The 21898-nt window shown below is 38.5% G+C and overlaps 1 pseudogene; it reads left to right on the top strand.

Annotated features, from left to right (window-relative positions):
- Positions 1-1180: 1180 nt before the first annotated feature.
- On the top strand, positions 1181-9431 carry LOC116258178 (beta-galactosidase-like; annotated as a pseudogene).
- Positions 9432-21898: the final 12467 nt, after the last annotated feature.

Genomic DNA, 21898 nt, shown 5'->3' on the forward strand with positions numbered 1-21898 from the left:
TTATCGATGCATTGTTCTTCAACAGATGGATCTTAGTGACTCGAGATAATAATGGTCCCTAGATGAAAGCTTCCATCAGGCCCAAATCTAGAAGTAACGTGAAATGATTTCAAACGTTGTTTGAGAAGTCCTCTTCTCCTTTTTACGAAGAACGACAGCCAGAAGAATGTGAGGGTGAAGAAAAAGAACAGAGGTTGAAGGATAAGACTGTCGAGGTCGAAAATCGTATGTTGGTTACCTTAATTAGAAAAATATGAGTTCAAAATAGTGGATGCCACATCTATGACACCCACTTGTTCTGCTTTCTCTTTGCCGTTGTCAAATTTACCTTTTCGTTTTGCATCTGGTCAAATATACAGTACTTGCTGTTGAATAGTATATTTTCAGGAGGTCGTGTTCAAATAGCCTACAAGTGTCTCATTAAAGGGTGCAGGTTAAGGAAGGGACTTATACGAGTGTAGAGCAGGGATTTGGCGGTGGTGATCGCAATCTCCAGTTAATTATTTGTGATGTAGGGCGTCCCAGCATCCCGTTCTCTGATGCAGTCCTGACCAGCAACGGAGGGCGGCTTTCTTAGTTGTTTAGTCGAAGACGCAAGCTTCATCTATACCTAATGGAGATGACATTCTACCTACACAATGGAGATGACATATTTTACTTCACTGATGAGATGATGTACATGGTCCACCTTCATTCATTTTACCTACGTAATAGAGATGTACTTGATCTCTTACTAAGTCTCAGGTCACGCCTATAACTAGACGATGGAGGAAGTCTCATTTTGCAGTGCACTCATCCAGTCTTCCTCACCAGTTGCAGTTGCTTCCTCCACCAATTGTAGTAGCTATTTACAATGAAGCGTATTTCCATTTCAATCCTCTTTGTTGCCCTTCTCTTGCTGTCCTCTTTCTTGCCCATCAAGAATAGATCTTCTTCCCCTGTTGCAGGCGCTAAAAAAATCTTATTTTTTGTGTTAATATTTATAAACAATTTTTCTCATTTACATATTTGTGCCCATAAAACTTTTACATTTTATGCCTATTGCATCTTAGCTCGAACTTTCTGGCTTTGCCTCTACCGTGTTGGTGACACACTTGATGTATGGTACAGAGGGAATGATTTAGATTACTTTGTGGTTGTCTCTATTGGTGTTCGGTATTTGGGGTCTCTCCAGCTGATGATAGAACAGCCTCCGTCTCTCTCTCTCTCTCTCTCTCTCTCTCTCTCCCCTGCACATGCACACAGGCACAAGTAGACTACGACCACACACAATAGCATATTTCTTAACGACACGTATATGAGCGTGCCCATTGATTTGGCTTTTTGCAGCTTTTTCTTTAGTTTTTGTTACATGCTTGGAGAGCATACTTTGACAGTTACCTTTACTCCTTTAAGGGACGTTTGATGCGCAGTTGAGAAAAAAAAATCAAAAATTTAAAATTTTTTCATTCTAACAAATGCAGAAAAATTTATTTGACCGTTGACGCCGATTTCAAAAATTTTTTTCTGAAAAAAATTTCCACTAGAGAGAGAAATTTTTTTCCCGAAATTTATTTTTGCCCGTTAGGGCACGCGAGCGTGTCTTCCCGTCTTCCTTCTCTTCCTTCCTGTAGCGCAGCCACTCCCTCTTCTTTCTCGTCGAGGCACACGCAGAAGACGCGTTCTCCATTCTCCTCTCCCTCTCCGCATCAGAGTTTCATGCCTCCACTCCACCCGAGCAGTGCAGCCGCGAGCCTCCCATTCCTCTCTTTCTCACAAGGTATTGTCTCTCTCTCTCTCTCTCATTCTCTCTCTTGTTCCCCTCTCCAAGTAGGCCTTTTGAATGGAGCCTTTTTTAATGCGCTCAAGCAATCTGCCTGATGTCTGCACTCTTGTTTATCGTTCACGTATCCCTCTTTCAATTTTTTTTTCTATTGCGTGCTGGATCTCTTCCGTGAGCATCAATCCCCTTCTGTTTTTGTATATTTTTCTGGTTTCTTCTCAGGTGAGCGTACCGCAGCGTCAGATATGCTGCTCTTTTCTGGAAATTATTTCAGCAAAAATCTGGATTTGCAGGAAGCAAGGGTTGAAGAACAACGCCCAGGAAAAGGAATACAAGAAAGGAAAATTTTCTGGTGTCCGAAACAAAAACCAGTTTCGTATGGCTTTCAGGGTATGGACAGGAACTTTGGCTAGATTTTCCCGTTCAACTTAGATTGGCTGACATGGTTCCTCTTTTAAGCTGTTTCTACTTCTCCATCCCCGTGGATTAGCAGTCAACTGTTGAAAAGTACAAATCGATTCTGTTTTAACTCTTGTCGCTAAGATTTGTCGCTCTCTTCCTGATCAACAGTTGAACAGATCAATGCATGCAATGGTTATTACTGCGACTACTTCACTCCCAACAAGCCATACAAGCCCAACATGTGGACAGAAGCGTGGACTGGATGGTAATTCTTTGTTCGTAGTATTTGCAGTTTGTTTAATTTATCATATTCTGAATTCACATTCATTTCCTACTATGCGGGCAGACAGTTTTTGCTATGTGTTCTATCTAAGCAGCTCTATGGTTTCTCAGAAAATTGTTCATATTCAGCGTGACTTAGGTATACAGAGTTCGGTGGGGCAATTCCCCAACGGCCTGCTGAAGACATAACTCAAATCTGAACTCAAATTTATGCGGAAAAAATCCAGCAGTCTCGACGTTCAAAATGATACTCAATAATAATTTTGGCAGAGTATACATAATAACAACACCAACGAAATTCACAAAATGAACTTGCTATTTTTAATAATAAAATATTACATGAACACCAAGAGTCTAAGAAAGACTCACCTCACTAGCTCATGTAATGAGCTACCCCACTTACACAACTTGTTGCACTCGTACCACCCAAGCAGCTCATGAAGTGAGCACACCCACTCAAGACACTCTTTCTTTTCGCACACACTCAACTCACAATTTTTTACACACTCACTTACATACCATCATCCCTATTTATAGGGAGAGGAAGTCGGTGGTGGATGCTTCCACCGACTTCTCATTAATTTTTGTTTTAATTTTTTATTATTACTTTTAATAGCCACCGACTTAAAGAGAGAAGGCTCAAGATGGTTCGTGAGAGTCGGTGATGACTCTTGAGTCGGTGGTGACTCTTAATAATCTCCCTCTCATTACCGACTCTCTACTTATGACTCTCAACCTTCTTCGAAACTTGGTGAATATCTGTACTGGCAAGCCTTTGGTAAATATGTCAGCAACTTGATGTCCTGAAGCGACTGGCTGCAACTGAATCTCTCCTTTGAGTACTTTTTCTCTGATAAAATGATGTTCCACTTCTATGTGTTTTGTTTGAGCATGGAAGACAGAATTTTCTACAAGTCTGACTGCACTTTGATTATCGCAGTAGAGTCTCACTGCATAATCCACATTTTGTTTGATGTCTTTCAGTAGTCGCATCAACCACACACATTCTTGTGCTGCTTGAGATGCTGCTCCATACTCTGCTTCGGTTGTAGACAGTGAAACTGTCGGCTGTCTCTTACTGCACCATGAAATTGCACCACTTCCAAGACTAAACGTATATCCAGTGGTTGATCTTCGAGTTGATAAGTCTCAAGCATAATCCGCATCACAATGACCAACAAGTTGACAAGTTGGCCCCTTCTCATAAAGTATACCAAAGTCAAGAGTTCCTTTGATATACCTTAATATTCTTTTTAGTGCTTCTAAATGTGGCTTCCTTGGAGTTTGCATAAACCTGCTCACAACACCAACTGCATAGGCAATCTCTAGTCTTGATAATGTTAAGTAGATTAGGCTTCCAACCAGTTGTCGATACATAATAACATCGTCGAGCCTGTCTCCTTCATTAATTCTAAGTTTTGCATTGATCTCAATTGGTGTCGAGATAAGTTTGCAACTGAGCAAACAATATTTACGTAGTAAGTTATGAGCATACTTCTTTTGACTTAAAAATAATCCTTGAGTTTCGTAATCAATTTTCAATCCAAGGAAGTGTCACAACTCTCCTAGCTCTTTCATTTCGAATCTTACCGTGAGATGTTCACGAATGAGATTAATTTCTTCATTGTCATCTCTAGTAATAATTAAATCATCAACATAAATTAACAAAATAGTAAGTTTCGTACCTCTTGCCTTGACGAAGAGACTTGAATCTGCTGAGGAGACTTGAAATCCACTAAACACAAAAAATTCAGCTATTTTCTCGTACCGTGCTCTGGGTGCTTGCTTCAGTCCATAGAGTGTTTTTCTTAACTTGCAGACGTAGTCTGGCTTGTTTGGAGATTTGAATCCTTGAGGCTGCTCCATATAGATTTCATGGTCGAGATCTCTATATAAGAAAGCATTTTTTACATCCATTTGCTATAACTTCCAGGATTTGCTTGCAGCAATGGCTATCAGAATACGTACGGATGTAATCTTCGCAACAGGACTAAAAGTTTCTTTAAAGTCAATATTATATTGCTGAGAAAATCCTCTCGCGACTAGTCGAGCCTTATATCTATCAACTGAGCCATTTGTCTTTCTTTTTATTTTGTAAACCCACTTACAAGTAATGGGCTTTACTCCTGCAGGCTTTGGTACGAGCTCCCAAGTTTCGTTATGCTCCAATGCCTTCATTGCTGATTGTCATTTTTCAACATCTTTTGCTTCTTCAAAAGAAGCTGGCTCGATTTCCTCCATGATGGCAGTCTGCATCTACATACTTGGGATTTAGTTTTGGTATTCTCGTTGATCTTCTTAGTGTTATGGGTGCTTCTTCTGGCTCTTCAAATTGTGATGGTCTTTCTTCTTCTGCAGTTCTTTGTTGGATTGGACTGACTCCAGTTCTCCATGAATCTGCACGTTCTTCTTGTCTTGGGCTATGAATTTGTTTATCTGGTCGTCTTGCTTCTAAAACTTCCGACTCAGGTTCGCCTTGATTCATCTCGAATTGTATTTTGTTTCGAACATCTTTCTCAAAAACTGGAGAGTCTGGAAGCACTTTCTTTTCTTCTGACCACCACGATGATGCTTCATTGAAGATGACGTCGCGAGAAACATGAACTTGACCTGTGTTAGGATTAGCACATCACCATCCCTTCCGATATGAATCATATCCAACAAAGACACATCTCTGTGCCTTTTTGTCGAACTTAGTCCTGTGCTGTTCAGATATAAAGACATAACATACACAACCAAATACTCTAAAATAGCTCACAGATGGCTTCTTTTTATAAAGCATTTCATATGGAGACTTGAAATTAAATCATGGCATTGGTAGTCGATTAATTACGTGTACAGCAGTGCTGACACACTCGGCCCAAAATCTTGGTGGCATGTTCTTTGCATGCATCATACTTCGACATGTTTCTGTTATGTGGCGATTTTTCCGTTTTGCCACTCCATTTTGCTATGGCGTATAGGCACATGTGAATTGTCTTCGAATACCATGTTGCCTCAGGTATGCTATAAACATGTCAGATGTATATTCGCCACCATTATCGGTGCGTAGACACCAAATTTTATGCCCAAGTTCATTTTTCACCATCTGGCGAAACTCTTTAAATTTTTCAAGTGCTTCAGACTTTTCTTTCATAAAATAGACCCAAGTATATCTCAAAAAAATCGTCAATAAAAGTGATAAAATACCATTTACCTCCAACCGATGGGTCTGGTACTTTGCCGAATACGTCTGAATGCACAAGCTCGAATGGCGCTTTAGCTCTATATTTTGATTCTTTGTATGGCCTCCTGTGCGCCTTTCCATACTGACATCCTGGGCATACTTTGTCAGTTCGTACCTCAAGCTTGGGCAGGCCAATCAACTGCCCCTTATTAGACATCTCCTGAAGTTTGTTGTATCCAACATGAGCGAGTCTCTCATGCCAGATATCTGCAGTGTCATGCTTCTTTGCTTTGTCAATATATGCTGTTTCTGCGGACAAGACATATATTGACTCAACTTTCCTTCCTTCAAACATAGGAGTTCCTTGAACATCTGCATCCTTATAATCTTTTACATCATTTGGGCGGAACACAACATAGTGCCCTAAAGCTGTAAGTTGTGGCACATACAACAGATTCTTAGTCATTCCTGAAACATGATAAACGTTCCGTAAAATCCGGTCTTTGCCAAAGTTGGCTACAACCTCTGCATCTCCAATATGTGCCACTGAGAGCTTTGTGTTGTTAGCTGTAACAACAACTTGATTTTCATCATATTCTTTCATACTTACAAACTTGCTCTCATCACCAGTCATATGATTTGAGCATCCAGAATCAATTATCCAATTAGTTTGATAATTGATCTTCTCTTCTTTTTCTTTTACTGGTTTTGTATGGGCAGAATTACATCTTTCTTGTGTAATATCTTCTTTAACCTCCATTGAGTATAGAAATGAACTTTTCTGTACAGTCTCGTTAGCTCCCCCATATTGCTTACTTGTCGTAACTGTATTTCCTTCATTTATTTTGACTCTGCAGTCACGAACAAAATGTCCCAACCTTCCACATCTAAAACAATTCTTCTTTGGTCTCCACTGCTGTGTAGTTTCTCTTGTTTTCTTTTCTACATTTTTCTCCTTCTTTTCGTCAATATTCCCATTTAGGGTCAGAATGGCTGGCTTAGCTGGCCAACGTGATCTCTGACCCTTACTAAACAACGCTTCCTCATTATTTCCTTTGAGAGAAAGCCCAACCATTTGCTTCGCTAACGTTTCTTGATTGATCAAGAGATTCTCTAATTCCAACAAAGTTGGTTGAACTGGCCAGCCTTGAACACCAATTATGAAACTGCCAAATTCTGGACGAAGTCCGCGAATAAGAATTTGCCGCATATGGGCCTCACTAATTTTAGACTCAGGGTCAATTTGTGATATCTCCCTACAAATATTTTTACCCTTCATAAAATACTCTGCTATCGACATGTTTCCCTGAGTTAATGTAGCTAACTCATTTTCCAACAATTGTAGGCGGGCATCATTAGCTCGTGAAAATAGAGTTGCAAAAGCATCCCATGCTTCTTTAGGAGTCGTAGCATCTCGTATATGCTCTAATAAATCTTTCTCGATTAATACTTTAATTGCAAATAGAGCTTTCCCTGCTTTGACCATCCATTTTTTTCTAGCTTCTTCGTCGACAGGAATATTTGTATCTGATCTCAATACTATTTCCCATAATTCCTGTCCTAGAAAATATGACTCCATGCAAGATTTCCAATAGCTATAATTGCTATTGTTAAGCTTCTCAATATTATTTAATGCAACCGCTAATGCTGCCATAATTTCAGAATATAATTGGCCCAATTAATCTCACTAGTAAAATGGCCCTCAGACAGAACCTCGTTCTGATACCAGTTGTTGGAAAACGCGTAATGCGGACCCTATATATAACTCAAATCCGAACTCAAATTTATGCGGAAAAAATCCAGCAGAGTCTCGACGTCCAAAATGATACTCAATAATAACTTTGGCAGAGTATACTTAATAACAACTTAATAACAACACCAACAAAATTCACAAAATGAACTTGCTATTTTTAATAATAAAATATTACATGAACACCAAGAGTCTAAGAAAGACTCACCTCACTAGCTCATGTAATGAGCTACCCCACTTACACACCTTGCTGCACTCGTACCACCCAAGCAGCTCACGAAGTGAGCACACCCACTCAAGACACTCTTTCTTTTCACACACACTCAACTCACAATTTTTTACACACTCACTTACATACCCATCATCCCTATTTATAGGGAGAGGAAGTCGGTGGTGGATGCTTCCACAGACTTCTCATTAATTTTTGTTTTAATTTTTTATTATTACTTTTAGTAGCCACCGATTTAAAGAGAGAAGACTCAAGATGGTTCGTGAGAGTTGGTGATGACTCTTGAGTCGGTGGTGACTCTTAACAGACATGGCATTTGCTGTTGCCCGTTTCATACAGAAAGGGGGTTCCTTTGTGAACTATTACGTGGTAAGTACCTCAGGACCTGTCTGAACTCTGAACCATTTGAACATGCTTTCTTATTAAATTAACGGAATCTTTTGGTTTTTCTGCTGTAGACTGTTCAAACTAATTTAACTTATATGCCATTGTCTACTTGCCAGTATCATGGTGGAACTAACTTTGGTCGAACTGCTGGTGGACCTTTCATTGCGACTAGCTATGATTATGATGCTCCTTTAGATGAATATGGTACAGAAAAACAATTCTTGTCAATTAAAAAGCCTTCTAGCTGTTATCAATGATTAGAACAATTTTTCTGCTGTAGACTTGTTACAAGATATCTCTTGCCTCAAAGATCCAATCATTCATTTTAATCTCTTAAACAGGAATGATCAGGCAGCCAAAATGGGGTCATCTTAAAGATCTACACAGGGCCATAAAGCTATGTGAACCAGCTTTGGTATCTGGGGATCCTACTGTGGCTTCACTTGGGCACTATCGAGAGGTAAAAGGGCTTCCCTTCTTTGCACTGGTTGGTTGCTAGAAATTAACTCTTTTACAGGAGTATTAAACTCCGTTTTTTCCTTCTCTAGTCTCATGTGTTCACCTCAAGAACTGGGGCTTGTGCTGCTTTCCTTGCAAACTATGATCAACGAGCCACTGCCACAGTAACTTTCAGGAACAGGCACTATAATCTCCCACCATGGTCAAATCAGCGTTCTCCCTGATTGTACAAATGTAGTTTCTAACACGGCAAAGGTGAAAGTTACAGTGTCTTATGTTTCATTTATTATAGACATGTCCTGGATGCTCACCATTGTAACATGCTGGTACAGGTTGGTGTCCAAACTAGAAGTCCACAGATGGTTCCTGTAAGCAACCTTGGATCATGGGCATCATATGATGAGGCAGTTGCTTCATACAGTGATGATCCATTCACAGTTGTGGGGCTTTTAGAACAGATAAATGTTACAAGGGACGTTAGTGATTACTTGCAATACATGACAGAGTGAGTAACTTTCTTCTTTGCATAACCACTTGATTCAGGAACACTGGAGGAAGCAGAAGTTGCTTGAATTTCAGAAGATTTTCATGTCATAAAAGATCCTTCTCTTTGTGGTATTGTTTTCACTTTTCAGTGTCAATATAAATGGAAACGAACAATTCCTCAAGAATGGCAGATTCTGTATACGGCAGTCTAGAGACTCTGGGCTGGAAGCAACAGAATTGCACTTCTAATAGCAGTAGGCCTGCCGGTTAGTTTCCTCAAATTTCATTCACATTATAATCTGAATATGAGATTTAGCATTAGCAAGATGTTTTCCTGAAATAAAAATCTTCTATTGCTTTGTGATAGAATGTAGGTAACCATTTTGAGACCTGGAATGCTGGTGTTCTTGGGCCTGTCCAGTTAAGCGGTCTTAATAAAGGCAGAAGGGACTTGTCGTGGCAAAAATGGTCATACCTGTTCAAGCTTTTTAGAATTAACTGAAATTATGATACCTGAAGCACCATGGTTTAACCTATTTTTACATTGTGAATAACTGTTGAGGCGTGCATACCATTTTTTGCTGTTGTTTATTTAGTATATGGTCCGTCTGTTCTTGTTCAGTTCAATTTGCAACCAGGGCACTACGTGTGACAAACTGTGCACAAGTGAATGTGGTTTGTTAGGTGTACTTGGTGTGGTTATTTATCTCATTTTTGTAAATCTGGTCAAATGTTTTCTTATCATCAAACTAAGAATTAATTTTTTGGAAATCTGAAAATATATTTCTGTACCATCAAACTCAGAAATATAGAATTGGAAATATATTTCTGAGTCATCATACACACACCAAAATTGGAATCGGAAAAATTTTTTCCATTCCATTTTTTCATTTCTTATATTTCCAGAAATATATTTACAGGCCATCATACGGCCCCTTATTTCCAGCTTACCTTGCTTAGTTACATTCTTAGGCCTTGTGGCTGTTTTGTTACATCACAAGGTTTAATGAGAGGTACACAGTGGTGGAACCAGAAATTTCTAGTTAAGGGACACTCTTATTTTAAATTTCAAACTTAGAGGAGCACTCTTAGAGCTGCACAACGAGTCGAGCCAACTCGGGCTCGACTCGAACTCGGTCGATTAAACTCGGCTCGAGCTCAACTCGTTTATAAACGAGTCGAGTTCGAGCTTATAATGATACTCGAATAAGTAAACGAGTCGAGTTTTCAGAACTCGACTCGTTTATACTCGACTCGACTCGTTTTTATAAAACGAGTTAAATCTTGAAAACCGATTCAATGGTTTAGGGTAAAAATTCATTGGTTATATACTTTTTTTTTCTTTTCCCCTTTCGAGTCTCTCTCTTCCGTCGACTCTACTATCCTCAGACCTCAGAGCTCTCCTCTCCGTGACTCCGCCGGTCCGCCCGGTCCGCCGCACACCATCTCCACCGTCCGACATTCGGCATCTAACCACCAGCTGGTCCAGCTCCACCGTCCGGCCTGCCGAGTTCCTCCTTCGTTGCACCAGGTATGTTCCCCTCTTTTTCATGTGCCCTTTCTTTGCCTCTCTCTCTCTTAAACTCTCGTGGTCTCTCTCTCAATTGTCCCTGTTCTTCTACCGCAGCTGTATTGGTTGCCGTCCAACCACCACCGTTCGTCCAGCTCCACAACCGCCACCTTGCAGGTGATGAGACTGTGATTTTTTTAGGGATTTCATTTTCCCCAACATGAAACGCCTGTCTCTGACTGTGATTTTTTTAGGGATTTCATTTTCCCCAACATGAAACGCCTGTCTCTAACTGTTATTTTTTTAGGGCTTTCATTTTCCCCAACATGCAAGATCCATCAGAAGGCGTCTTCTCTTCTATCGCAGCAACATTGAAGCCGTCCGACCACCACCGCATTCCTCCAGTGTCCTCTGACTACCACCCCTCGTCCACCTGCACGATCTACGCCTTCCAGGGGCTCTGCACCTCTCTCTCTCTCTCTCCCTGAATCTTAATCGAGCAAGAACTTTTGTGTACTCGAGTTAATCGAGTTAACCGAGTCGAGCTCGAGCTCGACTTTGTTAATCGAGTCGAGCTCAAGCTTGTGTTAGGCAGCTCGACTCGAGTTCGAGTCGAGCTCGACTCGGCTCGTGTGCAGCCCTAAGCACTCTTTAGTTTTTATATATAAATAAAGCAAATTCTGTGGCTGGTTTGAGCAATTGTCCTCAGCAGCCCCTAGGTACGTACAAGAGTTGGGTATTTAGATACAAGTAGGTGCGTGTTGGATCGCATCTTGGGAATACCTAAAATCTAATGATTCTAATCCAATAGTTTTAGAAGAAAACAGCAATATTAAAAAAAAGAAATCTTGAATCTTCAAAATTTTAGAGTTACATACACATGTACAATCAAAAGCTTTTGTCTCATGTACCTATATTGGTAACATGTTATCACTTTTTAAACTGATTTTTCCTTTTCGCTAGTTTTACATAATAGATTAGGTGAATTTCGTACCATTTTGGTGCCAACCAAAGTCCAAATATATGATAAAGTGTTTTAAAATCGGAATAAATAGTAATTAAGATCAGCTGATTATGCTTGTGACGGGGTGTTTTTTTTTCTTTTTTTTGTATTGATAAAAAGCATTGCAAGAATATACATTTTTTACAATAAATTGTTTGACGTTAGTTTTTACCGAAGGCTCTGCTTTTTGATTGACTTTATAATATCGGCTGCTAAAAGAATATTAATTAAATTATAACCAGGCCATAATTCTGCTGGTATGTTTATACTAAGCAGACCACTTGCCGGAGCAACATATCGGTGCATTCACAATGAATTTCGATTATTTATTGCGGGTTAATTGGCTGAAAGCTTCCATAATTGTGAATACGGATGCAGATGAAAACAATAAGGGTTGATTTGCTGAACGCTTTCATAATTGTGAATATGGATGCAGATGAAAACAATCCCAAACAGGAGGCTTTTCCAGTTCCCGGGGGAGCAATTGGCACAATTGGATGCCACCTTGTCAAAGCTGCTGCACTGCGGAGGAGTATGCTGAGTTCGTGAAAGCTAATGGTGTCCCTCGGAACTGAAACTTTATAAATTATATGATGATGGTGATGATGATAGTATCTATGGTGCTTCTCAATAACAAAGAGTGCAAGCTTGCTGTTGGGGGGAAGACCATGCGTGCATGCATTCTGTGGATTTCCTAGATATATATTTGCGTCTGTCGTGTTTGTACCATGTCCCTGTGCTATGAAATGAAATAAGTTCTTTTCAATTACTTCAGTTGGCTTGGTCTCTCATACACATATACATACTAAAATGAGATCATCTACGATCCTCACCATCTCTTTTAAGAGGTATTCATTAGAACTCTTTTAAGTTACATCATGTACGGCCAGTACCTCAGTGAAGGAAGATATTGTTCCCTCATTTGGAGGAGATTTACATTTATCATTATCACTTACATGATGCACAAGGATACGCTTGCCAATATTTTTTTGACTGCCACCAAATTCTATAGTTGTGTAGTTGCCGTGTTTATTGCATGAGTGACCGATATGGCCTTTTTTAGCTGAACAGTCCTTATCTTTAGCATACCCCCACAAACCCAATGGCCTGGGGGTGGCAGTTGAGTTTGAACTAAGGAAAGTAAATCAGACACCTTTATCATACTTTCAACTAACTGGTTATGAGAACCAATGTGAGTAACAGGCCTCGGAGACACCACCAGCTTGTTTCAAGTTTCGGGCAAAGTCCCCCCATACCCATGTACTTGTATAGATATAAATTAGAGAGAAGAAATTCTTCCAATTTCAATATTCATTTACACAAAATTTATACATAAAAAAAAAATGAACTGCAATGAAAAATCAATGCCTTTAAAAATAATTATAAATATTACACCAAATCAAGTTGTTTATCTCCCGTCATGCAAATTGTTCCTTAGGAAATTCCAATGGAAGAATTTGCCACCTTAGATTTCCATCAACTTGTGAGTGGGCAAATGTGTTAATGAAATTTTCTGGAGTTATTTAGGCCCCGTTTTATTGCATGGATTTTGTTGAGGGAAGATTTTTTCAAGGGGAAAAATCCACTATAAACTGACTACCCAGTTAAATTTAACTTTTTTTTTATCCAGGCCATGTTTGATGGCCTGGAACTTTTTTTCAGGGTAAAACATTCATTGTTTGATAGACAAGGAAATTTTTTCATGGAAAATAAATATGACCGTTAAACTTCACGAACCCTCATCCATATCAAACAAGAACTAATTGATGTAAGATGGAAAACCATGCTGTAATCAAGACTGAGAACCACAAAATGCAGAAGTAATGCTACAGAAAGACAGGAATTGCATTCCTTTTATTAGCTTAATCAAGTACAATTACTTCCCAATCTTGAGTAACCAAATCCGCTTTCAATAACATATCTTTGTGCATTTTAAAAATAAGGAGGAAGAAATCTGACTCCAAGAGGACAAGCCTTTTCTTCCTTATTTTTCGACCACCAGCTAGCACCACATTTCCTTGATTGAGAGAGCATTTGTAATTACACAATCAGACTTTTACTTCAGAAATTTCCAAGCTGCCTTAGCTGTTCTGCACTTCAGCAGCATATGAGAAACTAACTGCTTCACAAGTCATGAAAGAGCTTGCACCTATAAACAAAATTAATATAAAAAAACAGTTCATAAGCTTATTTTTAAATCAACTAAAAATTGTCGATTTTTTAACTTTTACAAATAATATAAGGAATATGCCTAACTTTATTAATATAACGGGAATTTCGTTGAAGAAAGTTGTGATATTCATACGCCTATATATATGATTCTATGAATGTATACATAGAAGTCATCTTTTTCGAATACGCGCAGAGCCTTACTCAATTCAATCTACCGACACGCAATTAATTATAGCTTGTCTCTTCAAGCGCATCCCCTGCCCATTTGGACTATTGAAAGATTTTTTTTTTTTTGGTTGTAAATACTGAAAATGGTTTGGGCATATGACCAATTCATTGCATGTAAAATTCTATTTTCTGTAAAATTTCTCACATAAAAATCAGCATTAATCTGTAAATTAACTAACCTCCCTGTCTCAAATCTTATATCTATGTATCACAGTCACACAAAAGGAGTTTTTTTTCAAGTTTTAAATGGCTCACATATTTTTGGTATTTTATATTTTGGTTTCTTTTTTTTTTCGTTTTAGGTATTTTTCACATTTTTTTAATGCCAAACTACTTGTTTCATTTTCTAGGTTTCGTTTGCGGCATATGTACTTAGTTCTTGAGGTTTTTATTATTAGGTTCTCGCCTATTTTTCATTTCCTTTGTTTTTAGGACTTTTTAAAGCTTGGAACAACTTACTGTAATGTTCTCATATTTTTCAAACTCGCCGTAATGTACCTCAGGAAAAGCTCCCTGTTTCGTTTCCTTTGTTTTTAGGACTTTTCTCTGTATCTTTTTTTTTTTTTTTTTTTTGAAGCGGCTCCATTGGATATCATAGATTTTTTGACATCCTTATCAAGGAGAAGTTGCTGCGAGATCTTTGTTGACACACTGAAATGCATTTTCATTTCAAGGGCAAAACTTTGTTGGATGCCCTTGATTATTTAGTGCATCTCCAAGAGGTTTCCTTGGTTAATGGATTCCTCGGTTTACTTTTAGGCATGCAAAATTAAGAAAAAGGAAAATGTGATATTTCATTTGCGACTTATAAGAGGTACACCGCATACATCAAAATCTAAAAAATGACTGAAAATTTGAAAATTTTTTATCCTCATAAACTTAAGAAAGTCAAAGTACACGGGACTGAGTCAATATCAAGAAGACCATAAAGTATTTTCTTAATTTTGACATCTTAATTGATCAACCAGACCACATATATGTATATGCATCCACATATGTTTAGGTTTTAGAAAATTTTCAGTTTGCTTTGTAAAAATTTCAAGAAAAATATAGGTGTGAATGAGATGTCACCGACACCTTATCTGATAAGCCCGTCTTTTCTGAACTAACGCATCAATTTTTACTGTTTGTTAACAGTAAAAATTACTAGAATCTTTTCCATCATGGCCAGTCCCTCCTCATGCAGTGATTATCAAATTATAATAGTCTAGGAAATGAAGTTTGGATCTTATTTCTGCGACTTGCCTATTTTTTAGGCCAAAGCGTGATATCTAATGACTTTTGGTCACTTCAATGTGTTTTGACTAAGTTGAAATAGGACATTTTTTTTTTCTCATAAAGGATGGGTGCCTAAGATCTTTCTTGGAAGTTGAAATTAAGCCTGGGCACCGGGCTGGGCCACCGCCGGGTACTCGGTACCCGACCCAACCTGGGCCCGGGCCTTGAAAATTTGATTATCGGGCTTACATTACCGGGCCCGGCCCAGTAACTAACGGGCCGGGCTCGGGCCCGTGACTGTGATCGTCGGGGGCCCGGGAAGCCAGACAATAAATTAATTTTTTTTTTCGAAAATAAACTTATGTTAGGGTTTTTCATTGTTCTTCATTCACGACTACTTCACGCTGCTTTGAACTCCCTGTCTCTCCTCCTCATTTCCTTGTTGTTCTTCCTTTCCAAATCCATCACCTTCTTCACCATCGCTGCTATTTTCTCCCTGCCCACCATCTTCATATCATCTTGTTGTTGCAACTTTGGTCTACCGCAATGGAGAAAGTGAGGAAGGGCAAGTCGGCAGATACGCCCTCGGTGGTGGAGTTCCAGCCGTAGTTGGTGAAGAAGCCACCAACGGAGGGATGAGAGAGGACATTCATCTGCCTGCACCAAAGCACCACCAGGCCCTTGCCGCTGAAATCCTCCTTCGCCAGCCAGTCCTGCTCGCACACGATCCATAGAAAGGGGCACCCGCTTGCTCGAAGGCTCTTCACGGCAGCAGGGTAAACCTATAAAGTCAAGGAGAGAGAAGGAACTGTTGTGGCCCGACCCGAAAAAGCCCGGCCCAGTCCGTTAATAATCGGGCCGGGCCGGGCCTCGGGCATAAATCAAAGCCCGATAAACGGGCCGGGCCTCGGGCTGGCCCATTTCCAATATCAGGCTCAGATTTATATTTTTATCGGGCCAAGCCCGGCCCGATGCCTAGCCCTAGTTGAAATAGGACACCGCTCGAATGTCATTTCTCACTTAATTAATCAATCACACATGTAACCAATATAGCAAAAAAAAAAATATCATTAAACTGTTGTTAGAATTTAATTTATTTTTAGCAATAAAATTTTTTAATTTTTAGTTATCAGGCACACGGCAGCTTAAGTAGAATTCTTTTGTAAATGAATTATAAAAATGGAACACTTCTTCTAAAAATTAGCAAATCATATAAACAAGAAAAGAACCATAGTTTGGTTTGGTTTCCTAATTATCTAATTTTATGAGGACACAACTGCAGATGTGTTCATGCAAATTAGTTTTTCCGTATATGGCTAACAAATATGTTCATATTGTAATGAACACATAAGTTTTTCTATGGCTAAAAAAAGTCATAAGACAATTTTTAAAAGTTTAATTGTTAAATCAACAAACAATTACCATTTTACCTTTTATAAATAACATGAAGAGTATGTCCCAAATTATCCTTGAGAGGACTGGTGGAGTGGTCAGGAAGGCGTTGATAGGTAATTAGTTCTCATTTCGAATTTTAAGACATAAAATTCTCTATTATAAAAGGGAAGATACTGATGTGCAAGTTCAATCATGAAAAAAGTAGCACCCAAGACACCCAAAGCAGACCCTCCCTAAGGAGAAAAGTGAATCGGCTCTTCTTTGAGCAACTAAAAAGAAATGCTGCTCATGTCACCCAAATTACTCTTAACATTGTTCATTCCAACTGTACTGAGAGTTTAGGCTTCTCTCATTTTATTCGAAAAAGAATCAGGAATTATAACGTCAATGTACAGGAAGAAGATGGGGAAATATAACAAGAATGGATCACCTATGGTCAAAATACACCTAATATTAAAAAAAAATAGTATGTTGGTTATCTTGGAAAAAACATGAGTTCAAAATCGTGGGTGCTACATATTTATCTTTTGGTTTTGCATCTCGTCAAAAATACAGTATTTGCAGTTGAATATCTTTTCACGAGGTCGTATTCAAATAGCCTTCAAGTAAGTGTCTCATTAAAGGCTTTCACCAACATACAAGTAAATGGAAGTTAGTACACTCATAAAAAGCAGTCTGCTTTTTATTTCCCATTCCTTTCAAAACCTTTAACCCATTAAGAGTCGATCATGTCACCCTGTTGCAAGGTGCGGAGGCAGGTGTGGATTAGTGTGGGAAATTACCCACCCACACTATCCTAAAAATTTCTTATTCTTTATGTTGATATTTTAGGCAATTTTTTTCATTTGCATATTGGTACCTCATAAAAATTTTAAAATTTTTGATTACTGCCCCTTAACCAGAATTTACGGACTTCACCCTTGCGTACCTTATCGGTGATACTCTTGATGTCAAACAGGCAACTCCTCCCCAAGTTGTTTGATATATAATACACAGAGAACGATAGATTATTAAGTGTGTGTGTGTTTTTCCTAGTAGCTCCTCATCCCAACACCCCGGCTCTCTCTCTCTCTCTCTTTCTCTTTCTCTTTCTCTGTGTGTGTGTGTGGACACAGGCACAAGCAGCCTTGTGGCCGTTTTTGTTACATAACAAGGTTAGTATGACGGTATTGGAGTTAAGGAGAGGTACAGGGGGCGGGTATTTAGGGATAAGTAGGTATTTTATGGATCAGATCATGGCAGGGTGAATCTCCAATAATTTCAGGAAAAAACAACAATATTTTGGAAAAGAAAAAAACCCTTGAATCATCAAACTTTGAAGTTACATACATATGTACATATAATCATGAGCTCTTGTCTCACATAGCTATATATGTTATCCCTTTTTTAAACTTATTTTTTCTTTTTGTCTAGTTTCACCTAACAGGTTAGGTGACTTTAATTTATATACCACCTTGTTGCCAAAGTCCAAATATATGAAAATGTGTGTTCCCATATTTGTCTTTTTACATAGGAATTGAAATCACCGAGCTATACTTGTGACTCGATGGGTTTTCTTTTTTATGTCGATAAAAGCCGATGCAAAAATGTGCATTTATAATCTTGGGACTTTAAATCTTGGCCGTCTGATCTAAAATCAGACGGTCTACATCTTCCCTCTCTTCCTCCACTCCCTTTCACTCCCCGTGAATCTCTCTCTGACACACACGCATCTTGCAAGGGGAGCCTTGTAGCTTTGCGTCAGATAATGAAAGTTGGGGAACAGCCAGTGGGTTTCCCTTGAAAATATGAGAGACCTTGATCAGATGAGAGAGAGAGAAAAAGAAAACAAAGAAAAAAGGATCTACTACCATCTGATTTACAATTGGACGGATGTTCTCAAATGTCAACAAAAAAAAAAAGGTCATTGAATATATATATATATATATATATATATATATATATATATATATATAAGACTTTGACGATTGTAAACATGGATGCAGATGAAAACAATCCGAACCATGAGGTTGACCAATGGGGACGCGCTCCTCACGCTGGGGCAGAGGGAATAAGAGGCGCGGGACATTTTGGATGCCAATTTTTGTGCAAAATTAATCCGTGCTGCACGGCTGAGGAGTATGAGTTCGAGAAAGCTCACAGTGTCCCTAAGAACTGAAACTTTATATGATGATGGTGATGATGATAGTATCCATAGTGCTTTTCAATAAGAAGGAGTGCATGCTTGCTTCTCAGCAGAAGAGCATCCATGCATTCTGTCGATTTCCTTGTTCTTGCTGTTGGCAAGAACCAATATATATTTACAGTATGTCGTGTTTGTACCTGTGCAATGAAATTAAATAAGTTGTGTTCAATTACATACACATACACATACAAACACTATACTGTGGTTATTATTATTATTAGTTCCACTGCAAAAGGTAAACGAACTGGATCTAAGTAGCTGGTACTCAACCCAGCCAAGAGTTCGTTTATGAATAATGTGTCTAAATTACATTCCGAGTTCACTTCTATCTTTTCATGTTGAAGCCCTTCATATTTACAACTAACGTGTTCTTTTGGGTCCGAGTAATTTTATAAATTTTGTGCTGCCAAGCAAGCGGTAAAATCTCTCAACTTGTAGACTATGGTGGATGTTCGAGTTGATCATGATATCAGTCATACAAGCCCCCATGTAGCACTGTGAACGAGGTCCTTCTCAAAAGGGGGGGGGGGGATTTTTCTTCCCCAAGTATTTTGGACATTTTAGCATCCGAGCATTGACATAGTTCCTCAAGAAGGCAACTAGAGAATTTGAATGACATTGTTCAGCTGTTCTAAACTATTAACACATAACCATTTTAGTTGCTGGAATGCTGACTTTAGTAACAATTGTCAATCTGGTTACTAATAGATTTAGCATCAATTGAATAATTAGCAATGAAATTATGCGTTTCTAAATGTTGCCTCCCTTGTAGTACCTGTTTTTTAGTAACTGAACGTTGTCTCCCCCTTCGCAACCATTCTTTCGTTGCTTTTCCATCAACTCAAATGGACGAAAACCCCATCATTTTCCTGTAGGGATTTCTCCCCATAACGCATATACAAAACCAAACGTATATACCCTAAAACAGGATCATACTCATGCTAAATCATTGAAATAAATGAAACCTTAAACTGAAGCGGAAGCGTACCTGAATCCATCTGATCTAGTGCACGAGAAGATCGCAGCAGGGTCTTCCAAGGTACGTGCGGTGTGCGTGAGGTCTCTCTCAGATGGGGAAGAGAATACCCTAGAAACCAAAAGCAACTGTTCGCACGACCCCAAGGACCACTACCATTATATAATGATGACAATTACGGATTCAACCCATCAAAGAGTCCGTAATTACGTACTGGTATCTATACATTTCAAAATTACCTCATACCATCTAAAATGACGTAATATCCCAAAATGCAATCACTTAAGCGGATATTTACGTTAAGACAGCCATAATGTCTGAAATTCATCATAGACATAAGCCGGCCCACCAAATGATCTTACAATCTCTCACTTGGGCCAAATATGTCTTTGTACATTCAGACATTACATAAAACCTTAGGAGCTCATAATTGCTATCTTATTAAACGTCATTTCACCAATCTCGTCCATGATCATATCAACACAGAACCAAAGCGGCTTTCGCTATAATAAAATTAGCTAAACCTTCAATGATCACAAATGTTAACATAATCAATGACATAGATCTGATATGGATGTATAGCATGAGAATTACATGTAATGTGATTACAACATGTCTATTCTCAATTGGTCCAACTTTAAAACCTTATGGAGATAAAAAACATAAGCACATAAACACAGAATGGAACCAAAGAACTTTAAACTTTATTCTGCAGAAAACTGAATACATGTCCATACATTAAAACAAACAAAATACAAACTCCCACTAAACCAGCACATCATCCAAGGATAACACCACATACGAACACATGTTCGTGAAAGACCTTATGTGTTAAACCCTTGGTAAGCGGATCTGCAATCATAGAGTTTGTCCCAATATGCTCTAAAGACACCTGACCATTCTGTATCCCTTCTTTAACAGCCCAAAAACTTAATGTCGATGTGCTTCGACTTTGACAAACTGTGGCTGTTATAAGAGTACATGATTGCTGAATTATTGTCACACAACAACCTTAGTGGTCTTTCTACACCATACATAATGCGCAGCCCCGTAACAAAATTCTGCAATCACAAAACTTGATTGAATGCCATTATCTTGGCACCCAGCAAAGTCAGAATCTGAATACCCAATGATCTCCCACTGGTCTGACTTCTTGTATGTGAGCATAAAACCTTATGTTCTTTTTTTTTTTTTTTTAAGTAGCTCAAAACTCTTTTAGCTACTTTCCAATGACCCATACCAGGATCACTTAAGTATCTGCCTAACATTCCAATGATAAAAGCAATATCCAAATGAGTACAAACCTGAACATACATAAGGCTTCCCACAACAGACAAATAGGGAATCATTTCCATTTCTATAGATTCGATTTTACTTTTAGGGCACTGTTTGAGACTAAACTTGTCTCCTTTAGCAACTGGAGTCTTTCATGGTTTACAATCCTTCATGTCATATCGCTGAAGCACCTTATCAATGTAGGCCTTTTGTGATGATCCAAGAATACCCCGAAAACGATCTCGAAATATTTAGATCCTCAATACAAAAGATTCACAACCAAGATCCTTCATGTCAAACTTTATTGACTAAAAATCTTAGTTTCATACAATATGCCAACATTATTACTTGTCAACAATATATCATCGACATATAAAACCAGAAAGATAAATTTGCCCCCACTGAACTTTTGGTATACACATTCATCAACCATATTAATTTCGAAACCAAATGAAACTATAACTTGATGAAGTTTGTAATACCATTGACTGGAAAACTTGCTTTAGTCCATATATAGATTTCCTTAGTGACACCTCTACTTAATTTTCTTGAGGTTGTTGAGTTTGTTCTTCAGTATAGAGATCGACATCATTGCCTTCTTCTGAATAGAGTGGACTCAGGTCCCTCTTCAAAAGCAATGTTCATAACCTGATCACCTCCCAAACTCAATATCTTCAAAGAAATGGGCGTTTCCTTTTCAAAGAAAGACTTACTAAATGGATTAAAAAAAACTTATAACCCATTAATGTTCGTTCATTTTCCTTTTATACATTCAGTAAAGACATTAAAGTCTGCAAAATCAAGGGACTCAAGAATTCCTTTTGACATAAGCCTTTATATTCTCTTTTCAGAGATATGTCCTAAGCGCCAATGCCATAACATAGCAGAATTCTCTTTGGCCAATTTTCTTTTAGTACCACTAAACGTAACATGCCAGGTTTCATTATATGAAGCAACCGTATCAAGCAAATAAAGGTTATCGCTACTAAACAAAGAACCAGTGGAATTCAAAT

This window comes from Nymphaea colorata, chromosome 7 (assembly GCF_008831285.2).
Source record: "Nymphaea colorata isolate Beijing-Zhang1983 chromosome 7, ASM883128v2, whole genome shotgun sequence".
In the NCBI taxonomy this organism is placed as follows: domain Eukaryota; kingdom Viridiplantae; phylum Streptophyta; class Magnoliopsida; order Nymphaeales; family Nymphaeaceae; genus Nymphaea; species Nymphaea colorata.